Raw genomic sequence first — 23,186 nt, forward strand, 5'->3', positions numbered from 1 at the left:
GTGGAAATAACCAGCATATGGGAGAGAAATTAAAAAAGAAAAAAAAATCACCATAGCAAAGTTATTAAATAAGGTGTGTAGGATGAGGGAATGGGCAGCAGCAGCAGTCACAGCCCCTTGCAACACCAGAAAGTCATTCTGCACAAATCTAAAATGTGATTTCTATCTGCCCAAGAGGCCACAAAGGGTCTTGCCTGACGCTGCTTCCCTGAGAATACTTGTTAAAACTTGCAGGGTTCCATCAACAGTAGGCTTCCCTCACCTGGAAATAGTTGCTTTAGATCCCAGTTTATGATTTCCACACAGTACGAATAAGACATCTAATTTCCTGAAACTTTCAATCCTACTCCGGTAATATTTAATTGCCTGTTTGACATCAAAGGCATGCAGCTGGCCCTCTTTGGGATGACATGGGCAAAGATAAAATGAGGAGAGTAAGGCTTTGATTCTAATGAAAGGAAGAATTGGTTTTTAGAGCTGACTCCACTGCTGCTCATAAAGACACTTTGACAAAGATTCTAGGTGGGGACTTCTGGATGGCTTATCCTCCATCCTAGAAGACAGCACAGCAACCAGAAAAGCCATTTTAATACTGCATACAAAATTAGGGAAAGGGCAAATGCTCCCAAATGCACACAGAGGGGCTTATAGATCCCATGTAGGACTGTCTTGGAAAAATACTCTGCAAAAACCATGTAGTACCACTAAAAAAGCTGGCTAGTGCATGAGCAATTATTACTTCCGCAGTTACTCAACAGCCCCACTTAGCTAAGCACGACACCAAGGTAGGCTGCAATCAGTCTTACAGGCCAGGTACAGCCATTATGCTTTTACTAGTATATGTGATCAGAAACCATCCTTGTCCATAACAGAACAGAAGTTCAGCACACCTAGACTGGTTTAAAAATGGCAGCATCTGGTCTAATATTTGCCCCCACCCCAAAGGGTGAATGTGTGTTCTGTACCAATCTAAACTACACCACTTACAGAAAAACACGTAACTTAGATTGATTCTGCCTCTGTTTTTTTGAATGTCTGTATCTAGCCACACTGATTAATGCTGTACAGGTTTGCAAATTGGTCTATTGCCTTGAGTGGGATTACACACAGAGAAGATATAGTACATGCATAAACTGTGCAGGATCAGAGCTGCCATAAGAAACAATTCCCTGTCCCAAAGAGCATGCAGTTTCATTAGAAGGCATGATACAGCAACAGAATTTCAGACGGACTAAGGAAGAAGAACAAAGTGATGATAGCAAGAGCATGCAGTGTTTTAGGAGTCTGAAGCCACAGTTTCGGCTATACCCAATAAGACTTTCCATAAAAGCAAACTTCCAGCAACCTGAAAGGGGTGAAAAAAAAAAACAGTTGAGGCCACTGGCAATCTAAGCCAACTGCTGATAACTGTGTTTTGGAAGCCCTTGTAATAATATAATTTTTTGTCTTTTTATAAGAAAAATGGAATGACACATAGTAAGCTATAATCTCATTTAAATATCTTCTCTCTGTTAAGTGAGTATGGTAAGATGTAAATGAATGCCATGGCTAGCTGAGGTAAATGTGCATACGAAAAAAGGGAAGTTTAGAGCAGTTCTGGAAGGTATCAAAACCAACAGGCCGAAGGATCCACAGCTGACTGACATGTACCTTTCCTGGGCCTCCCAGAACATGGTAAAATAGCTGACTTCACCTGCTGTACTCTGTAGCCTAACAATTTATTGCCTGTTTAAATCTATCATGTTTTCTAATAAAAGGTTAAATTCATCTGGTCCTTTGATCTCTCTCTCTCTCTTTTTCTCATGCTACATGACTTGCTGGCAGCCACAGAACTCTTTGACCTGAACAATCAGCCTCATCATCCTGAATCAAGAAAAAGCCATTAATTGGGTCAACTATGACTTCTTATTCTAGAAGCCTTTGGTTTTGGGCCTGTCTTCACCTGAGCCATCTGGCTCATGTACCATGACATCTCTATCCTTTGCACAACCCAACTTCCCAGCTCACCCTGGGCAAGCTAGCTGGTCCCAGCTCTCGGAGTGAAAAATTAGGATAATCAATGGGGTATCAAGAGGATAAATGCATTCATAAGATTTCATAAATTGTATGGACGTTAGGGTTGGAAGATCATAGAATCCAGCCCCTTGCCCCAGGGGCAGGAAGTCAGCAGGGGTCATAGAATCCCAGCAAGATAAACATCCAAATTTCTCTTAAAGGTAATTAAAGTAGGTGTTTGAACCACCTCTGGTGACAGTCTATTCCAGACCTTGGGGGCTCAGACTATAAAGAAGCTCTTTCTTATGTCTAGCCTGAGACGGTCCTGAAGGAGTTTGTTACTGTTTGACTTTGTCGTCCCCTGGGGTGCTCTGGTGAATAGATGTTCCCCCAGATCCTGGTGAGCACTCCGATAAACTTCTAGGCGGCCACCAGATCACCCCTGAGCCTGCGGTTTTCCAGGTTGAAGAGCCCCATGGCTCTCAGCCTCTCATCATAAGGTCTATTTTCCTGACCTCTGATCATGCGTGTGGCTCTCCTCTGGACTCTCTCAAGCTTCTCCGCATCGTTTTGAACTTCAGAGCCCAAAACTGGACACAGTACTCCAGCTGCGGCCTCAGCAAGGCTGAGTACTATGGGACAATGACATCCTGGGATTTGCTTGAGAAGCATCTATGAATACAAGCCAGCATTTTTCTCACTTTACTAGTTGCAGCATCATAGTTTCACAGTTGGTAGGGTCGGAAGGGACCTGAGTAGGTCATCAAGTCCGACCCCCTGCCATGGGCAGGAAAGGATGCTGGGATCAAATGACCCTGGCTACGTGATTGTCTAGCCACCTTTTGAAGACCCCCAGGGAAGGGGCAAGCACCACCTCCCGTGGAAGTTGGTTCCAGCTCCTAGCCACTTTGACTGTGAAGTAGTGCCTTCTAATGTCCAGCCTGAACCTACTCTCAGTCAGCTTACAGCTGTTATTCTTTGTAACTCCCGGTGGTGTTCGGGGGAACAGGGACTCTCCCATTGCCTGCTAGTCCCCCTTGACAAGTTTGTAGGTAACCACTAGATCCCCTCTCAGGTCTTCTTTTGTGGAGGCTGAACAGGTTCAGTCCCATAGCTTATAATCATTGGGTCTACCTGTTGCCCCCCGATCATGTTAGTGGCCCTCCTCTGGATCCCCTTGATGCTATCCACATCCCTCCTGAAGTGTGACACCCAGAACTGGACACAGTAGTCCAACTGTGGCCTGACCAGTGTTGCACAGAGGGGGAGGATCACCTCCTTGGATCTGCTCGTGATGCATCTATGAATGCATGACAAGCTGCAGTTAACCTTCCTGACTGCGTCATTGGCGGCCCATATTCATCTTGGAATCAATACTGGCTTCAAGATCCTTTTCTGCCTCCGTGCTGACAAGAAGGGAGTTCTCCAGCCTGTAGGTATGCTGTTGGTTTTTCCTCCCCAAGTGCAATACCTTGTACTTGTCCATATTGAAACCCATCCTATTCCCATCTGTCCACCTCTGTAACCTGTCCAAATCTAGTTGTAGCCTGTCCCTCTCTTCTAGTGTGCCCACTTCTCCCCACATCTTAATGTCATCTGCTAACTTGAACAAGGTGCTTTTCACCCCCTCGTCCAAGTCACCAATGAAAATATTGAACAGTGGGGGCCCGAGGACCAAGCCCTGGGGAACCCCACTGCCCACGTCCCTCTAGGTCGAAAATGACTCATCCACCACCGCTCTCTGAATGAGGCCCTCCAGCCAATTTGTGACCCATTTGACTGTGTAGGCATCAACACCACAACTGCCTAATTTTTTTAATGAGGATGAGGTGAGAGACAGTGTCGAAGGCTTTCCTAAAGTCCAGAAAGACTATGTCCACCGCAGCACCTGCATCCAAGGCTTTTGTGACCTGGTCATAGAAGGCAACTAGGTTGATATGACAGGACCTGCCTCTAATGAACCCATGTTGATTGCCTCTAAGCATAATCTCCCCTGCTGGTCCCTTGCAGATGTCCTTCTGGATAATTTTCTCAAAGATCTTCCCCAGGACCTAGGTAAGACTAACAGGCATATAGTTTCCTGGGTCCTCTTTCCTCCCTTTTTTGAAAATGGGGACCACATTGGCCCTTTTCCAGTTTTCTGGCACCTCACCAGTGCACCATGAATGCTTGTAAAGCTGTGCCAGGGTCCCGCAATGACCTCTGCCAATTCCCTCAGCACTCTGGGGTGGAGATAGTCGGGACCTGCTGATTTGAACATGTCTAGTCCCTCTAGAAGTTCCCTGACTAGGTCCTCACTGACCCTAGGCCTGGCTGTGCCTCCTCTGGGTCCGTCCGGATTCCCAGTGCGGGGAGATGTCCCTATCCCTGTCCCTGCTCAGAAAAATGGAAGAAAAGAAACTGTTAAAGAGATTAGCTTTGTCGCCTGGTGCTGCTACCAGATTAAAAAGCATTTCCTGCAGAGGCCCCATGTTACTTGGTACCTTCTTTTTATGTACGTATTCAAAGAAGAACTTCTTCTCATCCTTGATCCAGGTTGCTAGTCCCAGTTCCATCTCTGCCTTAGGCTTCCTAACAGCCCTCCTACAATCTCGAGCAATGGAGATATAATTGGTGATGGCCCCTCCCTTCCACTGGGTGTACGCCTCCTTTTTGGCTTTGAGACATTCCCGGATGCTTTTGGTGAGCCATGGGGGCTTTTGAACACTCTTGCCTCCTTTGATCTGCATGGGGATTGTGACCTTTGGGGCTTGTAGGATCGTGTCCTTAAGGAACAACCACTCCTTTTGGACTCCCAATTCCCCTCCCCTCCAGGACCTCAGTGCCTCCCTGACTAGTCTTCTTACCACATTGAAATCCATACTCCTGAAGTCCAGGGCTGCTGCCTTGCTGCAGGCCTCTGACACCCTGCACTGGATGGTGAATTCCAGTAGGCGATTATTGCTACCATCCAGATGGTTGAGCACCTCCAGTCCCCTTACCCGGTCATCGCCTGTGGCCAGGACCAGGTCCAACAAGGCATTTCCCCTTCAATTTCATATTGAAGGCTCATGTTCATCTTGTGGTCAATCATGATTCCCAAGTCTGTTACGCCCGTAGTGCTAGCCAGGCATAGCACTGCTGAGCCTATAAGCATTCTGTGGGTTTTTCTTCCCAAGGTGGAGAACGTTGCATTTTTCAGTGTTAAACACCATCAGGTTCTCATTCGCCCATTTCCTGAGCCTGTCAAGGTCAGCCTGGATCACCCTCCTATCCTCAGGTGTTGATGCTTTACCCCAGAGTTTGGCAGCATCGGCGAACTTGGCTAGTCTGCTTCTGATACCAATGTCCACATCATTAATAAAGATGTTGAATACTGCTGGCCCAAGGACAGAGAGCCTTGAGAGAACCCACTGGTCACAGGGCACCATAACAATTGACTTCTGTTAACCACCACCCTCTGGGTTCTACCATGGAGCCAATTCCCCAGCCAGCAGATTGCGGTGAAGCCAAGGTCACAGTTGGCCAGTTTTGCCAAGAGGTGATCATGGGATACCAAATCAAAGGCTTTTTAAAGTCAGGATATACAATAATCTCCTCTCCTTTGTCCAGTTGATAGGTCACCTGGTCGTAAAAGAAAAAAAGATTGGTCAAGCAAGATGTACCAAACAAACCCATGCTGGCTATTTTTCAGGATGCTGCCATTGGCCAGTTTGTCAAGAATGGACTCTTTGATAATCTTTTCTGAGACCTTCCCCAGAACAGAGATCAGGATCATGAGCACATAGTTTGCTAAATCCACTTTCCTCCCTTTCTTGAACACAGGCATCACATTGGCCTTTTTCCAGTCTTCGGGCACTTCACTAGAGCACCAAGAGTTCTTGAAGATCCGTGCCAGTAGCTGAGCTATGATGCTTGCCAGCTCCTTGAGTACCCTTGGGTGTAAGCTGTCAGCGCCAGCAGACTTGAAAGTGTCCAGCCTCTCAAGGTGTTCCTTCACAAGGTCAGCATTGATGGAGGGTAAGGAATCATCCTCACCCATGTGTTCCTGTCCTTTAATGGACAGGGGCACCCCTTGGGACTGGTGAAAAACTGATGCAAAGTACCCATTTAGCAAGTTGGCTTTTTCCTGGGCATTGGATGTCTGTTCTCCCGTCTGGTTTAGCAGGGGGTTGGATGTTGCCCTTGCTTTTCCTCCAGCTCCCCACATATCTAAAAAAGGACTTTTTATTGTTCTTGATACTTGTAGCTAGTTGGAGTTCCGTCGCAGCCTTGGCTTTCCTGGTTTGCTCCCTGCAGGTCTGGAATAGTGCAAAATATTCCTCCTTGGAGGTGGATCCTGTCCTCCATCCTTTGTAGGTCTTTCTTTTTAGATGAAGGAGGTCTTTCTTTTTAGACGAAGGAGGTCCACTAGTTCCCTGCAGAGCCAAGGCGGCTGCTGTGCTCTTTTGCTGCCTTTCCTCTGAGATGGAATAGACTTAGCTTCTGCATCCAGGATCACTCCCTTGAGGAGCAACCACTCAGCCTCAACTCCCCTCACCTTTGAGTCGTGGTCCCTTAGGGCCTCACCTACAAGCCTCCTGAGCTTGTCAAAGTCAACTTTCCTGAAGTCGAGGACTTCTGTATTGCTGACTGACTTGCCAGCTTTACAGCTGGTGGGGAAAGTGATCAGCTCATGGTCATTGTCATCCAGCTTCCTTTCAATCATCAGGTTGTTGATTTGGTCACTCCCCATAGCCAGTATCAGGTCAAGCAGTGCTTTACTTCTCAGCCCGTTGACTTCTTGCATCAGTAGAGCTCATCCGCACATGAGAGAAAGCTTTGCAATTGCTCTGATTTAGCTGAGTGCTCTTCCCATGAGATATCAGGATAGTTGAAGTCTCCCATGAGAACCATGGACCAGAAGCACACAGCTTCAGTCAATTCCCTGGTGAACTCCTGGTTAAGCTCTTGATCCTGGGTAGGAGGTCTGTAATAGACTCCCACCATTGTGTCCCCTGTGCCATGTTCCCCATGGATTTTAACCCAGAGGGTCTAAGGTCATCCACCCTGGGTGCCAATGTCAGCTTGCAGGGACACTTAGCTTTCCTTGACATAGACAGCTACACCCCCACCCCTTTTGTCCACTCAATCTCTCCTGTACGGGGTATAGCTGTCTATACCTGTGGTCCAGTCATGGGTGGAGTCCCACCACATCTCGATTATCCCTATGGCGTCTTAATTATTTGTGTTAAGCAGGAAGACAAGCTCCTCCTGTTTATTCCCGAAGGTCCTGGCATTCATGTACCGGCAGGCAAGTGTCCCTTTAGGGGCCCTTGCCTTGCCCACAGCTTGTTCCAGGGCTGGGGCAGGGGTGGGCTCCCATAAGTGCCTTGACCTGCTGGCTTTGCAAGGGTTCCTCAGTGGGCCAGCAGTAGCGGTAGTCCCCCCATTCCCCAGCAGGCTTAATTGAAAGTCTGGTGGAGCAGGTCAGCCAGTCTGGCTGCAAAGAGCCTCCACCCCAGCAGAGAGAGGTAGAGGCCATCCCTTCCCAGCAGCTCACTGCCTCTCTCGCCAAAGGGCAGACTGTGGTCATGAAAGCCAAAGCCTTCCTGATGATACCAGCATTGCAGTCTTGGGTTTATTATCTCAATCCTCCTCTCCTTTCTCAGCCCATAGCCCAAGACTGGGAGGATCGAAAAAAACACCACCTGCATCCCCAAACCCTCTAGCCCCACTCCCAAATCCTTGTAGCGCTTCAGGACCTGGCTGGGATTGCTCCGAGTCATGTCATTTCTGCCCACATGGATAAGGAGCATAGGGTAGTGGTCAGTGGGCTGGAGGAGTTCAGGGATCTTCACCACAGTGTCTCGGATATGGGCTCCCAGGAAGCAGCAGACTTCCCAGGCTAAGGGATCAGGGCAGCAGATCGCCTCCTCAGTTCCCCTCAACATGGAGTCTTCCCATGACAAACACTTTGTGTTTTCTTAGGGAGAGCGGGGGCGGTAGCTATAGTTGAGCCTTTGCTGTCTACCACAGCTGGCTGCTTAGCAGGCTCTACTGCAGCTCCAAGAGGTTCGTACCTGTTGCAAAGCTCCAGTGGGGTGGGGACCTTGGTGTAGTGCGCCTTGAGGCCCTTGGCCACCTTGACCCAAACTCTTTGCTGGACAGCATGGGAGGTCCCCAAGATGGCAGGGGATGCTTAAATAGTCTCTGGTATGAGCGCCATAAAAGTGCCACAAGCAGAGGTGCAAACCCCTATAAAGTTTTGTAACTTCCCCACACCATTTTTTCTTTTTCTTTTTTGCCTATTTCCATTTTTAATTCAAACCTCTATTTCCTTTTAAGAACTAGCTCCCTATTTTCTCTAGTGCAACAACATTTTTATTTTTTTATTTTTTTTCTATTTCTCTCTTGCTTTTCATATAAGCCCCTCACTTTTCATACTTCCAAATTTTTACTTTTGCCATGTCTTGTAACTTCCAGAAACTCAAAACAATCAAAACACACCTTTTTCTAGGTAGTCTTTTCCCCCCCTGCTTCCTTTACCATCCCCTACAAGGTACAGCCAACCGTTCCTTCCTCCCAGTCTACCCCCACCTTGAAAACAAAATTAAATCCCATTTAAATGAATCATAGGTGAACCAAAACCTGCTGGCATTCAATGTAGAGAAGTGCAGGGTACTCCACCTTGGGAGGAAAACCCAGCATCGTACTTATAGGTTCAGCAGGGCTACGCTCAGTAGCACCATGACCAAGAGACTTAGGGGGTCTTGACTGACCACAAAATGAATGTGAGCCACTAATGTGACACTGTAGCTGGCAAAGCAAACCAAACCCTGGTATGGATCAATTGACGCATCTCAAGGAAAACCAGGGACATCATCCTCCCACTTTACTCAGCCTTAGTGAGGCTGCAGCTGAAGTACTGCATCCAGTTTCAGGCCCCCCCCCCCACTCCAGAAGGGGCGTGAATAAGCTTGAGAAAGTCCAACGGAGAGCCACCCGCATGATCAAAGGCCAAGAGAGCAAGCCTTATGAGGAGAGACTGAGGGACATGGGATTCTTCAGCCTGGGGAAGAGAAGGCTCAGGGGTGACTTGGTGGCACCCTATAAGTGTATAAGGGAGGTGGCACCAGAACCTGGAAGAACAGTTGTTTGCCAGAGCTCTCCAAGGGATAACAAGATCCAACGGCCACAAACTCCTGGAAGGCTGGTTTAGACTGAACATAAGGAAAAAAATCTTTACAGTCTGAGTGTCTAGGTCATGGACAGACTCCCCCCAGAGGTGGTGCAAGCACCTACTCTGGACACATTCAAAAAACATTTGCATGCTTATCTTCCTGGGATCATTTGACCCCAGGAGACTTCCTGCCTATGGCAGGGGGGCTGGACTCGATCTCGTGAGGTCCTTTCCAGCCCTTAATGTCTATGAAATCATCCAGAGCTAAAAGTTGCAGCCATACAATGGACATCTGCCATCCTTTGGTTTCATACGGAGAACTGAGATTTTGCAGAGGTTTGAGGAGGGAGAGCACTCCAGATAGTTAATGGCAGAGTTCTTCCCCAAGAACAAAGACTGGGAAGAAGGGCCTTGATAGCTTTCCTCACACATCTCCTCCTGCAGCTTCATTCCGTTGGCTTCTCAAAGACAATGGAGGCATGCCCTAGACTGCTCTTTAGCATGCAGGGTGGCTGCTGCCTTACGTGGTTGGAAAACAAGGAAAAGTACTTAAGTCTTTTTCTAACACAGATTTTTGACTGAAGAGAGCAGATGGGAATCCTCTGACCACCTTTCTGCTACTTTGGTAAGTCTAAGCATCATTAAATCACTAATCTGGCCTTCCAAAAAACAAATAACCAATTTAAAAAAAACACAAGAGGCTTTAAAAAAAAACAGAAAAAAAGAGGGAAATATAGGGTCATTTATGCTTTCTGGTTTGAGCATTTAATATAAAATTTTCAAAGCTTTTTAAGCAGCATTTAGGTTAGAAACTACATTGTGTAGTTGGTTGGTATGCAAGTAGAAATTAAATTTCTCACTGGGTGTGTCTACATGCTCATTAATGTACTGTAATTACAGTGCATTAAATTGAGTATCAGTAATGACAGGTACTAACTCAATGCACTGTAATAGGTGCTACTGTACATTAGCACAGATGAATGCTTTTTTATAGTGATGTTAATGCGCATTAGACTAAATCTACTGCACAAAGCACATTACCACAGATTTTGCCTGTTGCGCTAATGCGCAGTAGAATTAGCCTTTTGCACATTAAGTGTCTTGTATAGATGTGCCCACTTAATCCCAACCCCTGATACTATAGGACTCAAAATCATGGGACCTAGGCAGCTTAGCTTCTCAGTGAAATGCTAACACATTTTTTTGCATTAACCTCCTGAGCCCCAAAGTTTTCAACAGTGAAGCTGTCCACCTCCTATTTAATTGGTGCGAGAGGGAGCTATTGCCACAAGCAGTGTGCACGGGCCCAAACAAGCCTATAAAAACCAAGACTGCTTGAAATTCCTTCTGAAGAGCCTATAGCATGTCAAATAAAGCCAAATAAAGCATAATGTAACCTGAATGAATTAGGAACCTAATAATTAGGCAAAACACAATTATGCAAAATTATCAAAGGACAACTAGTATCTGAAGTGCACAAGATGTTATAACAACTGCAGTATCCACATGATCTGTCAGAGGCAATGCAAATAAATGAAGGTTTTTCTTATTAACACTGAAATAATCTTAAAACTTATTACAAATCACTCTGGCTTAAGACTCCGGGCTGAGAAAGGTGGTCGGTGGCACATGCACTGCTTATAGGAAAGAGGAATCTAGCCAAGATTCTAGACACGGAGAGATTCAAACAGTTGGTATATTCTGAAAAAGCCATTACTGCTGAATAAAATGAAAAATATAAAAGACTGAAGAGCCCTGGAGAGCCAAAGTGAGAAAGCGGGAGCAACACAGATCTCTTATAATTATATTTAATTTTGTATTTAAAGACAGTGTTTTTTAAAAATATCAGATTAAATGCAGATCACACTGCAAATCAAAGCAGAACTTGTTAGGAAAAAAAGTGGAGCCAATTATAAGAAATGAATATCACCTGCCCAGAACAAATAGTACATCATCATGCTACAGGGTTAATATATCCAAAAAAATAGAAAAGAAAAGAAAGGAAAATACCCCAATTTAAAAATGCACTGTTCATAATAGGTGACAATTTCGGGTTGTAGCTATTAGTTGCTATTTTTGCACAACCAAAATAATCTGCAACAGAAAAGTATTACATCAGAATTTTTCAGTCCCACCCAGATTTAAAAAAAAAAAAAAAAAATTATATAAAATTACACACATGCCAGAAGCTGAGGCTGAACTTGCAACCCTAATAGCTAGGACCCAAGGGCAAGCCCCAGAATTTGGGCAAAGATGAACACAGATGTAAGTTACTGGGGCTATAAAATGGATCTGCTGTACTAGGTATGAGCACACAATCACCAACCATGATTCACTGTTTGTAATCAAATAGTTAGTTTACACTAAATAAGTTCCACGCTGAATCACCAAATGATGAAGCAGCGTAGGGCACAGAATATAACTCAGGTTTAAATGAGTGTAGTACAAACCTAATGCACAGGACACAAAGCTTGTTGTTTTAAAGCACTAGATTTTACTGAATGCTGAACATCAACTGAAAGTACCCGCAAGTTCAGTTCAACACAGATAGCAGGATGGCTCAGATGGCATCATCCCTGCCTTTGGGCCAAGCACTGATTGCTATTTCATGCTGAGATTTGATCAACCTCATAGTCAATAGATACCATGGCACAGCATTACAATATGTACCGTTCCAGCTCCAATTCTTCATGGGAGTTAAGCCAAGGTGATGCTGCTCTTAAAGTTCCCATGAATATTTTCTGTTGAAAAAAACAGAGTATTGCTGCCAGTATTGCACTTCTCGGTAAAACAGGTCTGAAGGCCTAAAGCTAAGTGTAAGGTACACTTGATCCCAAGCTTGATCTAAGAAAGAAAGCATAGTTTCATTATTGTGGCTTTTATTTCATTCAGAGTTGGAGATTATTATTTTATATCATATGAGACAAGGGAAAAAAAAGGACATAGGACAAGCAGCACAACTCTGACATCCAAAACATGAGCTGGTTAAAGCTCAGTTCTTTACATAAATTTCCAGTCCGACTTTCTCTACATTAAGGGTTTTGAACTTGTTTTAAACAAGTGTACATACCACTTCTCTCTCAAAGTTCCAACTCAGATACCCCTTTATATTTTTTCCTTGTTTTTAAGGCAGGGCAGCGCAAATCAAGGCCCCAGCAGTGAGGGAAGGAGTAGGGCTACGCCTGGGGCTACACAGCCTGGGCAGAGCATGGGCTGGAGCCACAAGCAACTTGTCTGTGGAGGCAGTGGCAGTTCCCACCAGTGCATGCACCCCAGGAGGGTATGGGAGTGTACGCCACCTAATTGGCCTGCAGGACAAGGGTGGGCTGGCCCAGTTGTAGGGGAGGAAGTGGGGCTAGAGCAGGGGTTACCCTGCACCAGGGTGGGGCGCAGGACTGAGCTGCGTGGGGTGGTGCCCACAGCTAAGCATACCCCTGGGAGGGCACAGGAGTGCGTGCCCCTGGATCTGCACAAGGGAGGGTGGGCTGGAGCCAGCACAAGGCTGTTCCCGGTGGGGGCTGCGCTGCGCTGCACTTGGGGTGGGCAGCAGTGGTGCTAGGAGGGGCCTATGGTGGTGCTACAGCAAATTCTGGAGTGGCTACAGCCCCGCCATAGTCTCCTTCCAGCACTGCTGTCACCCGCCCTGAGCACAACCCGGCCCAGCCCCCACCAGGGAGAGCCCAGTGCAGCCCCAGCAGCACCCAACCCTTCCCTTTGCAGATCCAGGGCACATCCCCTTCATGCCCTCCCGGTGTGCACGATGCCAAGAGCTGCCACCCCTTGCCCCCAGGAAGACCCGCAGCTCTATCCTGCACTCCACCCTGTATCCTGCCTCTGCCCCCAGGAGGCCAGGGGGCATGTGTCCCTAGATCTGTGTGCAGGGCAGGGTGGGGCAGGCAGCAGCTGCGAACTGGGGCCAGCACTGGCCGCTGGTTGACAACCACTGCTCTACATCGTAGTAGCAGGCATTTTGCTCATCAGCTCTAGCAAGGTGGTTTGATCTTCACAGCATAAATCCTTCAGTTCTTTTCCCTGTACAGGCTAAAACAAAGGCACATTGGGTAGGCAGTGTCAGGCTTTCCAGGAAGGTACTCAGCAGACTGTACTGGCCAAGGGAACTGTACACTCATCACAGTCCCACTGGCCAAACACACCAACTTGAGAATTGAAAGTAAGTCACTACACAAGAAAAGAGCCAATAAGAGGTGAAGGGCTCCAATTAAGGAGTGTTGTCTTGCTGTCAGAGAGGGACAAATGTTGTAGAAAGCTACAGCAACATTGTGTTTGGCACTAAGAGCATCTACATTCTTGTTTGCAATGTTGTTTCGACAAATTGCACCCAAATGCCCAAGCAACCGGGTGTTTCTATCAGGTTCTGTAATCTTGTTTTTCTGATGGACTGCATCTGATCCTGCACCGCATCTATCTGAATACAAAACCCAATCCTTTATGTAAAGATGAGAAGAGGCCCACGCTCACACCAGTACATTTATGCTCCACACAATGGCTCAAAACTGGGCAATTGAATATTTACTTACCCTGGATGTGAGCAGTTTATCTAGGTGAACTTAGTGATTTAAAAGAGAATTTTGTGTCTGTTCTTTACTTGGATGATCCAAAGATATTTTCACATTCAAAAAGGGTATCTTGGGAATCAGACAAAAGATTGAAGTACTTCTCAGAAAGTGAGCAAGGCAAAAACTCACTATTACCTAAGTTTTAATAATTACCTTTCCTGATCACAGTTTATACCATTGCCAAGTTTCTCAGTTTAGCAAACTATTTACCACTTGATGCTCTGAAGACTTCCTGGTATATAATTAAGACCAGAGAAATTCTGCAGTCAGCAGTAGGATGAATATGATATAGTGCTATATAATGTCTAACCCATAGGTTATGCAGGTGGTGCATATATAATCTTCATTCCTTCCTGCACCCATCCCTTCTAAACAGACTATTAATAGGTGGGGAATTTAGAGCACTGCCTTTATAAGAATATTATTTATACACCATTTTGCATGTTTGTTTGCATTACATTTTTGTAATTAAGTCTGTGGGACATTTCTTTTGTCATTGTGTTGAAAAATATTATACAAGGGAAGCTAAATACATTTCTGGGTTGGTCTGTGCATTTTGTGGCCTGTTAAAAGGTCGATTACAAATTAGTTTTAGCAAATGGGGTAAGGCAGATAGCTATAAGCAATTTAATTAGTGTACTGACATAGTATCAGCCTTCTTCTGAAGCTCTATTCTGCCTAAGACTAGAATAACTACATAATTACAGAAGGTGAAATGTTGGCTACATTGAATGGTAAGGCTTCTACTGACTTCCATGAGGTGAGAATTTCATACAAAGTCTGACCAGCAAAATATAAAAGATTCCTGTTAGTTGTGAACATGTTTATCATTTCAGATCATAGGTACCATTTACCATATTCTGCATACCAATTTATATAAGAACTCCCAATTATGAATTAATACACTGTGGAAAGATACCAGCAAAAGGTCACTTATATACTGTGCAATTAATTATACTGAAAAGAATGAGAACCACAATACTTTATTAATAGTTATTGAAGCCAGTTAGGTTGACTCAACTGTGTTTATTTAAAGTTGAGCACTAGCTTCTGATTAAAAAAATCTTATATGATGATAGACCTGAAATGTCAGCCATCACCCCACACTTAATCCACGGATTTAGAGAAAAGAATATTAATAAGGACTGAGAAAATGTACTCATCTGCACCTGAAGAAAGCAACAAGAGCATGGCCCAACTATCCAAAGGTATGACCACACTGCAAGATGGAGGCAGGAATACTCAGGATCACTCTAACCTGGCCAGCCAGGGCAATAATGCCTGTAAAGGTGCACCAGCGCAAGCTTTATCCAGGGATTTACAGACCCACTGAAGATCCTGGGTACAGAGTCATGTTAGCCTACCCTCAAGTCCAGGCCACTGTGACTTCATATTTAAATTAGAGCTAATTTGGGTGATGTCTGTAGGCATTTCCCTTGCACTAATAGACTGGAGCACAGATATAACCCAAGTCACAGAAAAATCCTGCCAGGCAACCTGCAGCGCTCTACACATGGCCCATCTGCATGTAACAGAACATCCAGATCCACCTGAACCTGCCTTTTGTCTCTAGCTGGAATTAGCTTCCCACATTTTTATTCTTTGTCAGTATCTTCCATTTATTGGAAGCTGACTGACCTTGGTGACAGCCTACTTCCTTGTTCAAAAGCTAACTGCCTCCAACACATTTAGCAATTTATCATCATATCCCCTAAACAGTTCACAACCCATAGCTTTACATGCAAAGCTGCATTTCGCTCGAGAAGCAAAATATAATTCCAGACAAAATGTCTGGAAGAGTGAAACAGCCACTACAATAATATCCCTTCTGTTGTTGTGTTTGGTCATAGGGAAAAAAATAAAGAGGGTAAAAGACAACACCATAAACTTGTTGTGCCATCCAAAAATCACATGGCTGCCTGGAGTGCATTCTTTGCACATGCAAAACAGCCCTGGGCTTACTGGGTGATTAATGCTGCTAAGCAAAACTCTTGAAAGATCACATGTCAGATTCCAACCCCGCCCCAAACAAAACAAAGCAAAACAAAACAAAACAACAACAAAAAACATCAGACTTTTCAAAGTTAAAACTTTAGGGTTATTTCCAGCTGTGTTTTGGTGTCTCGGGGTATACTGTGTCACGTAGATGTACCCAAGCTAGCTTGCCCATCACCTACGTGCCGCAGTCTGAAGTTCAGCATGAGCTAAGTTAGCCTGCCAAGAAGTATTGCTGTAGAGGCAACCATGTGGTCCATACAGTTCTCACTTGCAAGCTCTTTTCCACAGGTGTGAGAGCTAGAAAATTGCTTCAAAGATAGTGGAGGTTCCCTTGTAATCCTAGGAAGGCTAGGCCATTAGGAGAGTAACAAAACATGACAAATTCTAGAAAAAAAATGGGAAAATTAGTAACATTGGGACTTCCACCTGGGTAAGAAGTACAAGATGACATCTTTGCTTTGCAACTTATGCCCTCATCCTTTCAAACTCTATCCCAGAGCTACTCAGGATTAAGAACAAAGCTATAGGTTAAAAGAGATTATGTACTGTTTCTTTGAGGATTTTTTTTTTAACATGCATCTGTGCAGAGCCTTGAGCACTGGGGCTCTGATCTGGATTGGGCTCTCTGAGACTTGTTCAATGCATATACGCCATCAAAAATAATAATGCAAGTAAAAGATGTAGTTACGGCACAACCATACATGGAAATATTTTAAGTAAACAATGCCACTGCACATTAGAGAAAGTGTGGAATCTCCATCCTTGGAAATTTTCAAGAGCAGGTTAGACAGACACTTGACAATAGGAAGCAATGATCCTGCCTTGGGCAGGGGGCTGGACTAAATGACCTCATCTGGTCCCTTTCAACTTGACTTTCTTATGATCTTACTCTCTCTAAGGGCAAGTATTGCCTTTCATAAAACTGCTATGTTGACTATCAATGGAAAAAGAGGGAAGCTCCTGTTTTATTGTTATTGCTACTACATGGGCTCCTAGAGTTTTGTATGAGCATTTGTGTTGAATTTTGTATAAATCTTGAATACATCAACCCCCATATATTCCCCAATATACAGCATTTTACCACTTTCATGAAAACTTAGATCAAATGGAGCCCAATTCTCAGTTGTCTTGGTACCATGCCTAGTTGAAGCATCAGTACAAATCGTGGATAAGGTGCTACCACTTTGGAATGGCAACATCATTGTATGTGGCCACTCACATAAGTGAGCATGTAAAGCACAAGATAAGAGCCAGTCCCCATGCTACATGAATACAGCTTCTGGAGGGAGCCCAAGAACACCAAAGCCTACAGTTTAAGTAGAGAAAATGGCTTAAGCACATGCCTGCAAATCCCTGAGCATGCCATTACCATGCTCAGGTTCTTCAACCCCAAGAGTGCTTGCACATAAACCAGGCATAAGTGGGCAGGGTTTCTCATGGCACCTCTCCCCAGTCTAACTCCAGAAGGAGTCCATCTGGAGACAATGCTTTTATCAGTCAAATCTGGCCAGTTGTCATTAGCCACAAATATGCAGTCTCATAGTAATGTGCCTTTTGGGACCAATTCAAAGCTATGGAAGGTGAGGAAAATTTTCCTATTAGGTTCAGCAGATTGTGAATCAGACCCTCTGAACTTACATTACTTATAGAAAATAGAAAGAAACTGGTGTTTGCATTTTTTAAGAATAATAGTTTAACAGTATGTGTGCAATAAATTTAGCAATAGAGTTTTACCTGCAAATATGAGGGATCTATGTGGATGTATGAAATTTGCACAGTCTCCGGTGAATGATTCATGAAAAGTAGAGTCTCCAGTGATAGATTATACCATTTACCTTTGAAAGCATTATTGCACAACTGCTGCTTTCAACAAACTATATTTAACTGCCTAATTATACATTTACCAAACATACCAGGGGAGCTGACTGGACCCCTCCTCTAGAAAAAGGGAGTGGGATGGGTTGATCAGGGAAAAACTGATGCAATAACCAAGAGAATCTGGTTATTGCAGTGCAGCATGCCATTGCCTCTGCATGAAAATGTATGTGCCAGAAGGAGAAGGGAATGTGATAAGCACTGTAGGAACAGCCTCAAGCCTAGAGCTCATCTGTATGACAAGCAGCAACATACAGGAACATCACTAGGGCAGGGCCACCCACTTATTTTTTTGTGGACATAACATCACATATGGTTCTCCAGCCAGCCTCTGCCATCTTTGTGCCAGCTCCCCTCCATTCTACTCTCTGGCATGCTTAGGGAGCTGGTTGCAAGGGAGGAGATCAGTTGGGGCATTAGATGTTCAGCAGCATCATATCACTTAGGCCCTGGAACCCTGCATAAAAACATACAAGTCTGATCAATACATGGTGCAACATACCCTCTGGCTGGATTTTGCACAAGTCCAGGGATCACAAGGCCTCATGATTTATTCTATACACAGTTTTAAAACAGCTATTTGTTCACAAAAACAACAGGAAGTTTCATATACGAGTGGGGTAGGCTTTTTTTAAGTTATACCAGATGAATGGATTAAAACTAAAATCAAAACAAAGGCACAACACAACTAAATTATGCTCCATCTACTCTGGGTAGTTGTATTGTCTCCAGCCTAATTTTCAGAACCCTCACAGCGTTTAATGGATTCATCTTCCTACCTCCCTTCTCAAATGCAGACAGGATAGTACCTCAGATGTACAGATGGAGTCACAGAGAAGTTAAAGTCCAATTCTACAAAAGCTTCTAACTCCCCCTCACTCTGCACTACCCTGAAATGATGTGACAGAAGTGCACAAGGCAGCATAACCCCATATCCTGCACAGCATAAGGGCAACCTTGCCAATCTGCTCTGGATAACACCCTCTGCTCCCTTTCCACAGGTGCGAGGCAAATGAGAACCAGATCCCTGCTTAAGAAAACAAATAAAAAGTTATTTAAAACAACCTAAATGGTGGGTTTTCTGGCAATTCCATTGCAGTGCCTCCAACATTTACTAAACTAAAATTACTGGCTTTGTCTCAAGCAGTCCTTTAAAAGGCCACCAGCTTAAGTGAATAAAACTAGAACTTGCAACTGTCTATTATCCACAGAGAGGTACTTGTCATTAGATAGAATAAAGGCAAAGTTAGCAACTAGCTACAACTGTTTATAGAGAGCTAACTTTCACCGTTTGCTGTCTTCTGTTTGACTCCATGCTGTTATGCACACTCATGCAGGTCCTCACTCCCTGCCTCTCATCATTTGTTTTTTTTCCCTCCCCCAAAAAATTCTGTAGCCTTTTACCTACCATTTATGGGGTTGTTGTTGTACAATGAAAGCCAAGCAATTAACCTGGACCAAATGTGCTCTAATTGGTTATAAATAAAGAAACACCAGCCTGCTTGTGAGCACAATAGCTATGCTGTCCATTCATAATTTAACATGTGCCACTTCAGTCCAAGCAACACCTTGGTATTCAGCTACTTACCATTCACTAGCACACCCATTTCCTGACCTCCTTTATTTTAGGCACTGAATGGCCATTGTTCGCATGTCTGCAGCTGGAAGCAGCACAGTATCCCAAGGTAGTACTCCCATTACATTTCCTGACGACTTTTATTAGATGACCAGTGGCACACCACATGCTCTTTCTGGTGCCCTTATCTCTGAAACAGATTTGCTGCTGCCCAGCCACTGAATACAAAACATTTACTCCTCATATTTAAAACAAGCTTTTTGTGAGAAGAGATCAGGGTTTTATTATTCATTACCACTGAAGCGTTCATAGGACACCTGACACATGGATGCCTTTCAAATGGTTTAAAATTCAGGCTCTCCCCACTCCCCAGTAAAGAAAAGGATACTAACTCAAGCAACAATTACCAAGGTGTTCTGCCAGCAACCCCAATTCTGGCTTCAAGCCCCACTTCTGCAACTGCATTTGCATGGGGCCTCAGCTCCTGGGGTTGAGACTCCATTTGGGGTTTTAACACTGAGCCTGAGAACCACAGCACTAGCAGTTTACACCTAAGCCTACAGGCACATGGATAAGGCTTTCATTACTACACACGAACAACCTCATTCTGCATTGCTGTGAACTGACTGATTGTTGGTTCCTGCTGATAAACCTCTGGAAGCACCTTACCAACAAAGAAATAAATGGGCAAAGCCTGCCTTCCCCTGAGCAGTAGGTAGAGGACACGAGGTGGCAGCCTACTGTTTCCCAGCCATTTAAGTGGTTATTTCTTGGTCTACAGGGCATTTTTGGTGCTTACGCACCCAGAGAGATTCTATTGCTGGACATGTGGCTTTCCATGCATGGATACTATGGATGACTAGACAGCTGCGCAGACAGAGCATGTGCAGAAGGGGCCAGGACACATACATGCACCCCTTGTATCCAAAGATGTCCAGAACCGTGGAACTGAGCAAAAGCCATGACTACCAGATTTAGACTCAAGAAGTGGTAGGGGAAAGTTGAAGCTACATATTTTCCCTCCAATAACAGAGGAGCTAAGCCACTCACCTCGAAAGACAGAGGACCTAGTTCCCAAGCTGTCCTCACTCAGTTGGTGTTTGAATCAGGACCTCTTTTTCTTCCAGCCATTATCCAGTCCCATCTTCTAGTGAAGCTGAGCCACTAGTATAGTCACTAAGAAAAATGAAAGGATGATACTGTAGGGAGGAAACTTTGATCTCATTAGTAGCAAGGACCCCAACTAGAACCCAGGCCTTGCTCCTACAGCCAAACACCCTTTGACTTCCCTCCTTTCTCCTTCCCTATATCTCCCTTTCATGGCTGCCCAAGGGGCCAGCTCCAAAAAATGCTGGAGAAGGGACTGGATAATAGCTGATATATAATATGATAGTAAAGAGTGCTGTGTTGAGAGGTCACGAAGATCAGGTTCAAATCACCTCTGGAGTCCTCTGGGTCCTCTGGCTTCCCAGGTGAGTGCACTAGACATTCAGCAAGTCAGCAGGGAGCTGGGGGAAGTGGTAGAGGGAAAGGAAGAAAGAAGACAGAAGGTCTTATTTGCTTGCCAGTGTGCACGTCTAGCCTGCATGCCTCTGTAGCCATCCACATGTGCAGGGCTACAAGTCCAGGAATAGAATTGCTGCGGGCATTTAAATGCCAGAAATGTCATGTAGATGACGAAATCTAGGCTCTTAAATGACCAAGAAAAAAACAGAATTCCACTCATGGTTCCCTAACCTCATAAGCGTCCTAAGGGGCATAGGATTTTTCCATGTGTATAGCTGCATGGAGAGGCAGCTCTGCTATCACAGTCTTTTCCTTCATAGCAACACAGCTTTGGGAGGATCTGTGCTCCCTCTGATGTGCCCCCACCCAAGCCAGCATTGTACTAGACTCATGGACAAAGAGGAGAAGGTAAAGAGCACAAGAGAACATTCACATAAGTTACTGCTATTATCTCCAGCCCCTTTGCCTGTCCAGTTATCCATCAGTCTCCTCAGGGAAACCTCTATTATACCAACCCTCCCTCCACCGAAAAAACAAACTCGGAGCACCAGCAGGCATTGGGGGAGTCCCTGTTCCCCCGAGCACTACCAGGAGTGACCAGGAACAACGGTCACAAGCTGGCAGAGGGTAGATTTAGGCTAGACATCAGGAGGCGCTACTTCACAGCCAGGGCGGCTAGGGTCTGGAACCAACTTCCAAGAGAAGTGGTGCAGGCTCCTACCCTGGGGGTCTTTAAGAGGAGGCTAGATGACCACCTTGCTGAGGTCGTTTCACCCCAGTACTCTTTCCTGCCATGGCAGGGGGTCAGACTATATGATCTACTCAGGTCCCTTCCAACCCTAGAAACTATAAAACTATGACAAGCAGCTCTACTTTTGCTAAAGTTTCCCTGGGGCTCCAGTGAGGTATCAGTGCAGCCATTTAATCTGGCCTCCTCCGTTTTCAGGCAGACTGGCCAAGGCAAAAGTGCAATTATTATGCCCATTTCCTAGCTCTTACTCTAAAGGCTTCCGCCTTGACCTACAAAAGCAGTACAAAAAAATCTCAGAAAACTAGACAGATGCAAGGTTTCCTGTTTGCTGCCCTCAGCAACTGCATCACCAGAGCACAAATGGCCCCTGAGAAGGCACCAGTGGGCAAAGCAACCAGCAAACGCCTGGGATTGCCTACATGCAGCTTCAGGCAATGACTACAAAGCACAGGTAGAGGCCTCTAAATTTGCTAGTAGGGCCAGAATTCTGCCATGCAAACCTATCTCGAGCTATCATAAGGTTAGGTAACCAAAAGTTTATACTGTCCCTGCAGGTTTCCCCTATGGCAACTGTCAACTGATGCTTTGTTGTAAACTGTTCGTTCTTAGCTCTGTAGCACCGGAGGTTTCCATGAAAGCCAAGAGTTATTTTTTCACCCTGCTTTGGTATCCAAAGGCATCCTTTTGATTCTCTATGAAAGCAGTCACTGCCTTGCATATACATGTTCCCAAGCCACCCTTTTTGTCACCAAGGGGAAGAACGGTTCTGTGCCAGGACAGGGGGTGGGCGAGGAACAAACCAGCAGACAAATCACAGCTTAGGGGTGACAGGGCCACTCTGCTGCTGTTCCAATCTTGTTCATCTCTGCTCCATTCCTCCCCCTCCCCGCCCCCATTTGGGAGTTGCTATTTTGGAAGGCCATTTATCTTCAGTCAGAGAAAAGGACTTCACAATGCTGAAACAGAAACTGGAGCCTGAAAAAGGTCGCTGCACTACGTGCCCAGAAGCTTGCTTCAGTTCACATTTGCTCCTGCTCTATCTGTAGGAGGCAGTTTTAACTTCATAAATAGCAGTTTTCCTTTTAAAAGTGTGTAGCAGGCTCACCAAAAATAAGTAAGTAAATATATAAATAAATAAGGACTCACACTTGGACTATGAGAGTTCCTATCCACACCAAGCCTACAGTCCAGGGTTAACCACTTGTAATAGCACCCCATACCCTGGAGATAACTGCAACTCCTGTTGAACCTTTAAAGCAGAGCATGGCACACAAAGACATTTTGCTTGGCACATGCACTTTGGGGAAGGGATCAAGGCTGCGCTGCCACAGAAAGGGTTAGGCCCCTCATAGATCCCCCACAGTCTGCTCCTAGGGTGCCAACATCTTATGACTGGAGGTTACAGGTGTTTTTTGCACTCTGCCCAAAAAGGTTGCTGACCCCTGCATTAAAACTCAGGGGCCCTTGTATAAAATGAGAAAGCCATTCTGCCCTCACGTTGTCTCAGCCATGTTGCCTTTGGACCCAGTTTTCAAACTTGCCTATCTACAGCTCATCCTCTAAATACTTGCTTACAGTACCTAAATGTAGTCCCAAGTTTCTAGAACTTTGCCTTGAGGAAAAACTTTCACTGGATAAGCTAATGAAGTGACTTAGCAAATTTAAGTGAAAAAGAACAGATGCCAATGTAGACATTCTTATTCTGGTTTAAGGGAAGCTTATTTTGATGGAGCTTAAATCATTTAGGAACTGCTTTAAACTAACCCG

The 23,186-nt window shown here is 45.1% G+C and overlaps 1 protein-coding gene across 15 annotated transcripts in view; it reads right to left on the bottom strand.

Annotated features, from left to right (window-relative positions):
• The window catches only part of ADGRL3 (adhesion G protein-coupled receptor L3), an 875,465-nt gene that overhangs the window by 796,619 nt on the left and 55,660 nt on the right, over positions 1 to 23,186 (bottom strand). For 3 of the 15 annotated variants that reach the window (XM_090036856.1, XM_090036858.1, XM_090036857.1), the window contains one exon: positions 20,213 to 20,338. The exons of the other annotated variants lie outside the window; for them this stretch is intronic. The gene's annotated coding sequence lies outside the window, so the exon portion shown is untranslated. The remainder of the gene's footprint in view (positions 1 to 20,212; positions 20,339 to 23,186) is intronic. 15 annotated transcript variants of the gene reach the window in all.

The sequence above is a fragment of the Crocodylus siamensis genome, chromosome 2, assembly GCF_052110815.1.
Source record: "Crocodylus siamensis isolate JL-2025a chromosome 2, ASM5211081v1, whole genome shotgun sequence".
Lineage (NCBI taxonomy): Eukaryota > Metazoa > Chordata > Crocodylia > Crocodylidae > Crocodylus > Crocodylus siamensis.